The following is a 10,809-nucleotide window of genomic DNA, read 5'->3' as shown; positions in this document are numbered from 1 at the left end:
AGAGAATACTAAACTCCTAACTTGGAGTTGTTCTCACAAACAATGCCCCAAAAAAAGAAAAAAGCACATAGCGTAATCCTGGATGGATATTTATTAAAGAACATTAAAAATACACTTACAGTGTGTCGAATAAAACAGCATGGAAAGCCGGCCGGCTAGCACGAACACCCGTCCTACAGACGGTAGATACGGCACGTCAGCACGTCAGCACGCCCGACGTACGTTTCGTCACACTTCTGACGTCGTCTGGGGCACGGGCGACGCACTGACGTGTCGCTCATAAATAACAAACAAATGTAACCAAGCCTCGAAATAAACCAAAGCCGGAAATCACCTTGCACTCCACCGAGTAAGGGCGGAAGGTATGGAAACGCCATCTTAACTAGGGGATCCCATGTTAATACGGGTACCAATTTTGTTATTATGGCAGGCGTTATAAATTAATGGGAAGGGAAGGGGAGGAAGAGGAAAAAATACAATAAGCTCACTCATACCTAGTTTGAAGGCAAATGCCAAGTTAGATTGAAGTTAAATTAGTTATTCAGACTTTAAAGGGGCCCGACTTCCCAACGGTAAGGGGCACAACTTGGCTTAAATATGACGCCTGAATCAGTGAACTTCTAGTTAATCTGATTAGTGTTGGCCTAATAAAAAGGCGCCGAAAAGGGACATTATCCCAGATGACATAACAGGAGAGGGAAAGGAGATTTCTCAGCCTCATATAAACAACCAGTTCAGAAATTGGATAATAACAAGCAAAAACTCCATTATTACATAATCATATAAAATTAAAAAATATAAAAAATATAAAATTAAACATATTAAATGACTCAAACCACCATCACATCAAAGGAAACGTGGGACTAGGGTCGGAACATAAGGTAAGTACATAGACACCAGTTGGTTAATAATCAATGGGCTAGACATAGGGGGTTCATTATGAGTTGTCAATAAAAGCATTGGTATCGGTATCCACATTGAGTCCATATGGGACGTAGCATTTAATTTTATGTATCCAGAGCATCTCAAGTTTAGAGATGCTCCTAATCAGGGAGCTCCCCCTCCAATGGGGCCGATACCTGTCGATCCCTAAAAACAAAGTTTTAGAGGGATCTTTGTTATGAGAAACCAGATAATGTTTTGAAACAGAATGTTTAGGAAAGCCATTTTTGATGTTAGTAATATGTTCATTCAAGCGAACAGAGAGGGGTCGTCTAGTCCTGCCCACATATTGTAGGCCACACGGGCACTGTAGTAGGTAGACGACCCCCTCTGTAGTACAAGTGATAAAAGGTTTTATATCATGCTCCTCTTGTGTGTTAGAGGAGGTAAATTTAAGGGTTCGTCTAGATGGCACAGAATTTAGCCTGCAAACCCGACATCTCCCACATTTGTAATACCCCTTCAGATTATCAAAAAGACCTTGAATACCCCTAACGGGGGGATCAAGAGCATTCGGGGCTAATCTATTCCTAAGGGATGATGCTCCCTTAAAAATCACTTGTGGCTTATCTGGGATGACCCCTCTTAGGATGGGATCATTGCCCAATAAGTACCAGTGTTTATTAAGTAGATTTTTAATATTGTCATGTTGGATAGAATAGGTGGTGATAAAGGGCAGAGTTACAGAATTCTCTCTGGGAATCACCCTCTCACTCAGTAGTTGTCTCCTATCCATAACCTTTACCCCCTCCAAAGCATGAGTCAGAGATTCTCTGGTGTACCCTTTTTCCACAAACCTATTTATCAAAATACCGGCCTGTTGCAAAAACTGAGAATCGTCAGAACAGTTTCGTTTAAGCCGCATGAATTGGCTCTTAGGTACAGACCGAAGCCATGACCTATGGTGGCAGCTACTCAGAGGAATATAGGAGTTACGATCCGTTTTCTTAAAAAACGTAGAGGTCATAAACTGGTCATCCTGTATGACAATATTAAGGTCTAAAAATTGAACATTAGATTGGCTAGCCTTAAATTTAAGTACAATGCCCCTATTATTCTGGTTAAGTTCCTCCATGAAGAGGTCAAGGTCGCTGCGGTTCCCATCCCAAAGGAGGAGGATGTCGTCAATGTACCTAGCCCACAGCTTGAGCTGGGGCCTCTGGCAGACATGGACGACATCCTCCTCCCACAGGGCCATAAACAGGTTCGCAAGACTGGGGGCATATTTAGCCCCCATCGCGACTCCACGGTCCTGTCGGTAAAAACATTGGTCGAACCAAAAATAATTGTGGGACGCAGCATATCTTAAAAGTACCATGATGAAATTAATTTGTTCATCATATAAACCTGAGTCCCTTCTTAGATAGTATTCAACTGCATAAAAGCCTAACTCATGGGGAATAATCGTGTATAGGGACGTTACGTCCGCCGTAACTATCCACATGGTAGGGGTGGGGGTATGTTTAGTAAGTAAATTGATAATATATTTGGAATCCCTAACAAAGGAAGGCATTTTTCCCACTAGGGGTTGTAGAAAAAAATCGATATACCTGCCCACCCGGGACGTAAGGGAATCAATCCCACTTACAATGGGACGCCCCGGGGGGCAGGTGGGGTGTTTATGTACTTTCGGTAAATAGTATATAAGGGGAGTGCGAGGGGCCTTGGGTACTAAATAAGCCCTTTCTTTTTTATTTAGAATCCCTTGGCTATAACCATATTCAACCACCTTTTTTAGTTCTTTAAGATAAGGAATTTTGGGGTCTGATCCAAGGGGGGTATATGTCTCTCTGTCTCCGAGAATCCTATACATTTCTTGGAGATAATCTTCTCTGTTAAGAACCACAATGCCTCCCCCTTTATCGGCGGGTCTAATAACCAAATCCTTATTGTTACAAAGGGAATCAAGACCAGTAAGGAGTTCACGATCTAACTTAGCTCTTTTGATGGGCATCTTCTCTAGATCCCTCAACACCACCTCCTTAAAAATTTTGATGGAAGGTGCCAGGGCTCCTGGGGGATTAAAAAGGGAGGCATTAGCCAGTCCTGAATGTTGGTAATCACTGGGAAATGTATTTCTCTCTTGGACTGGGTTAGATAGCATATATCTCTTAATATTGATTTTCCGAACAAACTTGTGAATATCGATATAGGTTTCGAACTTATTTAACTTCCTAGGTAATGCAAACTTTAGACCCTTATCTAGCACCAGTTTTTCTTCCTGACTGAGAACCACGGTGCTTAGATTAAAAATTCCTGTCCCAGCTAGAGCTTTCCAGAATATACTGTCCAGTTCTGGGCACCAGTCCTAAGGAAGGATGTACTGGAAATGGAGCGAGTACAAAGAAGGGCAACAAAGCTAATAAAGGAGGATATTAGTTATGAGGAAATGTTGCAAGCATTGAACTTCTGGAGAAGAGACGCTTGAGAGGAGATATGATTTCAATTTACAAATACCGTACTGGTGATCCCACAATAGGGATAAAACTTTTTCGCGGAAGGGAGTTTAACAAGACTCTTGGCCACTCATTAAAATTAGAAGAAAAAAGGTTTAACCTTAAACTACGTAGAGGGTTCTTTACTGTAAGAGTGGCAAGGATGTGGAATTCCCTTCCACAGGCGGGGGTCTCAGCGGGGAGCATCGATAGTTTGAATAAACTATTAGATAAGCACCTGAACGACCACAACTTACAGAGATATACAAGGTAATACTGACATATAATCACACACGTAGGTTGGACTTGATGGACTTGTGTTTCCTTTTTCAACCTCACCTACTATGTAACTATGTAACTATGTAACTCTTCAGGATTGTGGACTAACCCCTCAGTTGAGCCTGCATGGCTCTGCTCCCCCTACATATGGGCTGCACAACCCTTTTGTTTTCTCCCTTGGACCCTATGTGCCCCAACTTTAGAGATGGCAATACCCTACGGGACTCCACTTATTCAGGGAAGGCGGGGATATCCTGGGGAGCACCATGGGGTCACCTTTCCTTTGGCATTGAGCTGGTGCTAGTTCAGGTTGTCTGTTATTAGTGGTTGCAACATAGTGTCTATCAAGTTTAATGCTGCGTACACACGAGTGGACTTTACGGCAGACTTTGTCCTGCGGACTTTACGACTGACTTTTCGATGGACTTTCCGAATGAATGGACTTGCCTACACACGATCAACCAAAGTCCGACGGATTCGTACATGATGACATACGACCGGACTAAAACAAGTAAGTTCATAGCCAGTAGCCAATAGCTGCCCTAGCGTCAGTTTTTGTCCATCGGACTTGCATACAGACGAGCGGACTTTTCGACCGGACTCGAGTCCATCGAAAAGATTTGAAACATGTTTCATTTCTAGGTCCATCAAACTTTGGGGGAAAAAAGTCAGCTGGAGCCCACACACGATCGAATTGTCCAACGGACTCCGGTCCGCCGAACCAAGTATGCCGTAAAGTCCGGTCGTGTGTGCGCGGCATTATCCTATGCTAAGTGAAAACGAGACTACCTCTGCAAATTCCAGTTTATGTTATTAACATTCAGGTTTAGAGGCTCCTGCATAAGGTTTGAACTGACTAAACTACCTTGTCGTGGCGCCCCATGGTCGCTACCCTTTTCTCCTTGCCCCCATAGGAGAAATTCCTAAAGAGAAACTTTGGCTATGGGTTTTTTTTTTTAACAGTAAAAGTTTTTTTATTTATTTAGAAAATCAGGAGATACAAATAAGCATTGACAGAACAATCAGTACAGTGTTTGCACACTAGAGCATATGACAATAGAATGAAGCTAACATTATGATTTAAATGGAATCAAGTTTTATACAGGTAGAGATGCAGCCATCAATGCCGTGTTATACCTATTACTTTTTTATAAATCAGACTTAAATATTAAAGATTAAAGAAGAAGGGGGAGTGCAGACATTACAGCCAAAAAAAAACTATCCTAATTCAGTCCTACATATCATGACCCGGGAGTATGGAAGGAAGGAGAAGCCGCAGGGGGGGGAAGGGGGGGAAGTGAAGGGAGGAGGAAGGGGGTAGGGGGATAGGGAGGAGGGGGGGAGGGGAGGGGAGGAGGGGAGGATGGGAGGGGAGGAGGGGAGGATGGGAGGGAGGGAGAAGACCGCCCAGCACTCCCAGTTCTCCAGCAAATAACAAACATACTACAGTTATAATTATATGGTATAGGAAGTCTCATTTTCAAGCATCAGACCACTGTGACCATATTTTCCTATACTTTGCTGGGCAATTCCTGCTTTCATATGTAATCTTATACAGTGGCAGGACTCTATTAACTGTGCTTCGCCATGAGGCAACCGTGGGGAGCTCTGTACCCCTCCATCTCAAGAGGATTTCTCTCCTAGCATAAAAGAGGGCGAAGGTCAAACATAATTTAGTGTATCTGTCTCCCTCCACATCACCAAGATAACTAAGCAAAAAGATAAGGGGGTCAAGTGGTAGTGTGGCCCCACACACTTTTGTTAATACCTCCGCCACCCCCTGCCAGTATGAGTGGATCCTATTACAAGACCAAACCATGTGGAAGAAAGAGCCTCATTCAGTGGAGCATCTCGTGCACAATGGGCTAAGAGAGGGGTAGATGTTGGCCAGCCTTTGTGGAGTATAATATGCCCTATGTAAAAATTTTAATTGTATAAAGTGGTCTCTGGAAGCTATCATGGAAGGAATAAATATAGAAACACAGTCTTCCCATATGTCTTTGTCTAGGTTAGGGATGTCTTCCCTCCACTTGGCCATCATGTGTGTGGTGTTGGTGTTGTGTGCCACTGTGAGGTACATGTAGAGGGTGGAGAGCGGTTTCACCATTGTCTCCGACGTGAGGAGTTTCTCGACGGAGTCTGAGTTTAGGTTCACTGGGTTAGGAAGTTGGGAGGTGAGGGCGTGTCGGAGCTGCCAGTATCGGAATTGAAAGGAGATGGGGAGGTTATATGATTGTCTCAGCTCTAGAAATGTCAGGATCTTGCCGTTTGGCATTACGTGTTTGAGGGTAATAATTCGCTTTTTCACCCACGCCGCTGGATCAGAGATTGTGTTCAAGTGGGGAAGAAGGGGATTGCCCCAGAGAGGCATATGGGGGGAGACCTCTGAGGGATCACCATACACTACACGGGTACTCTGCCACACCCGCATAGTGGTCTTCATAGGTACCGTGACACGCGGGTGTGCCCTGGACCCCCTGAAGACTAGATTAGACAGGGCCGCGTACAAACCAAGGATTGCTGCTTCGAGAATGACCGCAGGGTTCTGCCTGGGCTAAGAGAACCACCAGCGGACCGTGACCAAAACCGTCGCCCAGTAATATATATAAAAATTTGGTAGGGTCAGGCCACCCCCAGAAAGGGGGAGGTAGAGGGTTCGTCTAGCCACCCGAGGGAGGTGGCCCGCCCAAACAAACGCAGTCACAATGCTATCCAGTTTCCGAAAAAAGGCTTGGGGTATATGGATGGGAGTGTGATGAAAAAAGTATAACAGCTTGGGCAGGTACACCATTTTAATCAGGTTACCTCTGCCTACCGGTGTGAGGGGGAACAGTGGTACACTGTTTAGTGAGTTTATCCAACACCGGCAGGACATTCCGGTCTAGGTAGCCATCCATAGTGGGGCCCACCCTTATTCCCAAATATTTGAACTCCTCGACCGAGCGAAGAGGAGTATAGGTGTTGATGCGAGGTAAAGAGGGGTGAAGTGGGAATAAAATCGACTTGTCCCAGTTGATACGGACTCCTGAATAACGGCTGAAGGTATCAAACTGAGTCAAGGCGGCCCTCAGGGACCCGGAGGCATCCCCTAAATAAAGCAGGGAATCATTGGCGTAAAGGGACAATTTCTCCGCTAATGGACCCACCCTTATACCTTTTAATAGTTTGGTCGGTCCCTCCTGATATGAGCAGCCAACGGTTCCAGCACCAAGGCAAATAATGCCGGGGACGGGGCATTCCTGCCGGGTCCCCCGCTCCAAGGAGAAGGATTCCGACAGGGATCCACCAGTTCGTACGCGGGCTCTAGGGTGTGCGTACAACATCTGTAGCCATAAAAGGAAGCCAGGGCCAAACCCAAATCTGGAGAGGACCCTCCACAGGTAGCCCCACTCGACCGAGTCAAAGGCCTTCTCTGCGTCGAGTGAGGCCACCACACCAGGGCCCTCGGGGTCAGCTAGCGTTATATGTGTATGCAGCCTGCGAATATTTATGTCTGTTCCACGTCCGGGCATAAACCCCGTTTGGTCCGGGTGGACCAGGGCTGTGATGACTTTGTTCAGATGGTTGGCGAGCATCTTTGCGAGGACTTTTGCGTCAACATTTAGGAGGGAAATAGGGCGGTAGGACGAGCACAGGGTAGGGTCCTTCCCCGGCTTGGGAATGAGTACTATAACCGCCTCACTCATCGAGGCCGGAAGGGCCCCAGTTTTTGAAGCTGAACCCAACACCGATAGTAATAAAGGAGCGAGTTCGTCAACATAAATTTTGTAAAACTCCACTGGGAGTTTTACCTGTCTGCATTATCTTAAGGGCCTTTTATATCTCCTCTAACTGAATTGGGGCATCTAATACACTGGCGGAGGCAGGTGTAAGGACTGGGATATTAATCTCATCTAGATATTCAGTAAGGTCCTGTTGTTCGTATGTAACTCGAGTACTGTAAAGTTGTTGGTAGTAGGTGGCAAAACACAGATTAATATCCTGTGGGGAAGAGTAAAGGGTCCCGTCCTGGTCACGAATCTGTGTTATTGCCGTCACCTCTGATTGCTCCCTAGAGAATGGCTATGGGTTTAGGCACTCCGAGTTCCCCAACGGATGTGCAGGGTGGGGGTTATATGTGGTTACTGTTTTTATGTTGAGTGATGTTTGTTATTGTGGTCTTCTCTGGTGGTCTAGCCCGGTCCTGGCTCGGCCCAGTGATCAGATTTATAATAACCTTGATGCAGATGAATACTTGATATATGTAGCGTGCCTCCTTCCGGGTCCGTTTCAGGTGTGTTCCCTTGGCGTTTCTACCTTGATGTTCTCCCTATAGCCCACATGAAACTGCTTTCCTGGAACGTCCGGGGACTTAATGACAGGGTGTAGCGCTCTCTAGTGCATACATACATTAAAAAGTATTCCCCCCACATATGCATATTGGAAGAAACCCACCTGGTGGGAAGTAAAGTACTGGGTTTAAAGAAACCATGGGTGGGACATTATTACCATGCAATGCACTCTAGCTACACCAGGGGTGTTAATATCCTAATACATAAATCCCTAACTTATGAGCTGCTGGAGGTTAAGGTGGACCCGGAGGGTAGGTACGTCTTATTACATGTTGTTATTGATACTATTGAAATGGTTATTTTGGGAATCTACATACCACCCCCGGCTACTGTTGCTCTTCTAAAGTTAGGCATATAAAAAGGAATTCTGGTATTCCTACCAGGATCAGAAAGCGGCTACTTCTGCATTGGTCCCACTCCGGACACACACTAAATATATTTAAAATGCAACTGTAAATATTGGTACAGCTTCACACAGCAAACTTCTCAAGGTTCTCTCAAGAAGGAGAAATTCCCCAAAGAAGGATGATCTTGTGGGCACATTAAGAAAAAAAGAAGGAAAAAACACATATACAAGACAATACACAAAGACAATCAAAAACCAAAACACAGGAAGTCTGGACAGCAGCCTACCATTCGCAGTGAAACTGGTATGCGATTAACTCGCATCGATGCAATAAGGGCATGTAAGAAACGGGAAAAAGATCCCAAATTCTGGTATTAAAAAGGAAATATATTACAGTTTCACTGCGAATGGCCCCCGGGGGATCTCAAGAAATTGGAAGTAAATACCTTGGAATCAAACAAATGGCCTGTTGGTTAATGTAGGGAAAAACAAAGTGAACAATACTGACTGTTTTTGCCATGGACATGGTGTGGTCCCAGCTGGTATATAATTAATCACTGTTAGATTATCCTTCAATGTGACGATCAGTGTAATTTAATAGTAAAAGTACCCCAGCTGGTTGGCAAATGTCCTGCGAATAATGAATGTAGCAGTGTTTCAAGTCCAAAAGATGTGAACGGTATCCAACACATGCAACACAGCGGATGTGTGGCGATCAGCGGACTGCAACTACAAGGTTCTGTTTGTGCATATTTTGCCCACAGTAATAGTGGGTAGTTCTGTCAGTCTTTTGATTGAACACTCAGACAGATTATTTATTGCACAGTCTTTTCCAGCAAGCACTGTCTTAATGATAAAGTAAAAAAGGGAACAGATGCGGGACTTTGAATGAGGCACACGGGAGCAAAAATATAACTAGAGTAAAGTAGCAATTTTTATTAAAATACATCAATTCATAAATTGACATGTGTAGGCACATAGCTCAATAATGATAGTTTATATTCCATCATAAAATACATTCCAACAAGGACTTCTATGTAAACATATGAAGATATGAATAAACAAAAATAACAATAAATATGTGACACAAAGTGTCACTGGAAAAGGGTAACGAAGACAAAAATACAATAAAATAGGAACGTCCATACATGGTAAGTGATTGTGTACATATAACGGTAGTTATTAGCTCTACGCCGTTTCGGGACCTTATAGCTACTCATCAGGAGCATAACCGTATTAATCTATGAATTGGGGAAATAACAATATTTAAATAGTTTGAAGGGCAGGTGGGCAAATGTAAAACATAAAATTCCACATTATTCCACTATGACCATGAACTTACAATTATGTCTGCACAAAGGCGGTGCAGCCCTGAATGCCTAGCCCGTCCATAATGCCAGGGTCAGAAGCTGAGGGAGCGTGTCCGGGCAGCAAACCCAGCACTGAGAAGCCCCCAGATTGGGTCAGAGTGCGGAAACCAATGGTGACGAAGATTACCTCAAAAAAAGGGAAACACCTGAAAAGCAAAGGCACTAAGTGGGTGAAATGGTGTAAAGAAATTGAGGAAAGGGTATGGAGCAATGAGAATGAGTTAGAATTGAAGGGAGTGAAGGAAAGAAGAAAGGAAAGATTGAGAAGTGAAGAAAAAAAGTTTTGAAAAAGGGAAGATAGAACCTGGGAGAAGGACCAGGACAGTCCAAGGAATAACCAGAGGGAAGGATGGCAGAACAAAAGAAAAGGAGGTGAGTGAAGAAAGGGTGAAAGAAAAGACATACCGGCAAAGGTGTGAGTAGGGGCATGAATGCCAAAGTTATGTGTAATCGCTTGTGATGGTGGATAGGAGAAAACCTGAAGTGTGAGACACCTTACTGGGAGAAGCCAATGAGGGGAGTGCCGCCGCAGAACTACCCCCAACGTCAAGCACCAGCAACCCAAAGGGAGCAGGGAAGCGCCACGACCCCGCCAGTTAACCAACCAAACTGGCCGACCGTGAGCGTCAAACCGACCCCACCAAGCGCTGGAGATGGAAAAGCAAGGAGCCGCTATATATGCGCCACAAGGACGCTGAACAGCTGGAGCGATGTCGACGCACAGTGGAGAAGACCCCGCCCGCCCCACGTCATGACAAGGCGGAGGGGGAATCCCCAGTGCACGTCGCAGCTCCGGGATATGACAGAAAGGGCAGGCAAGGACCGACAGCGGCCAAAACCGGCAGTGCGCACACACAATACAAAAATTTGAATTGTCAAAGGGCGAAACACATGGGATAACATCCTAGTGATTGATTCTATATGGGAACAATCAAAATATAATTGAAAAATTTAAAATAAAAATGAAAATTAAATAAAAAATAAAAATAGAGATTGAAAAATAAGTTAAAAATAAATAATATATTACTTGAAAGTGCGACCGTGTGCCTCCATCCCTAATTAGTTGATCGATAAAGGAAAGAAATGCAAAATGCGACTTTAAATGA

Source organism: Aquarana catesbeiana, linkage group LG06 (genome assembly GCF_042186555.1).
Source record: "Aquarana catesbeiana isolate 2022-GZ linkage group LG06, ASM4218655v1, whole genome shotgun sequence".
In the NCBI taxonomy this organism is placed as follows: domain Eukaryota; kingdom Metazoa; phylum Chordata; class Amphibia; order Anura; family Ranidae; genus Aquarana; species Aquarana catesbeiana.
This window is presented reverse-complemented; position numbering follows the sequence as displayed.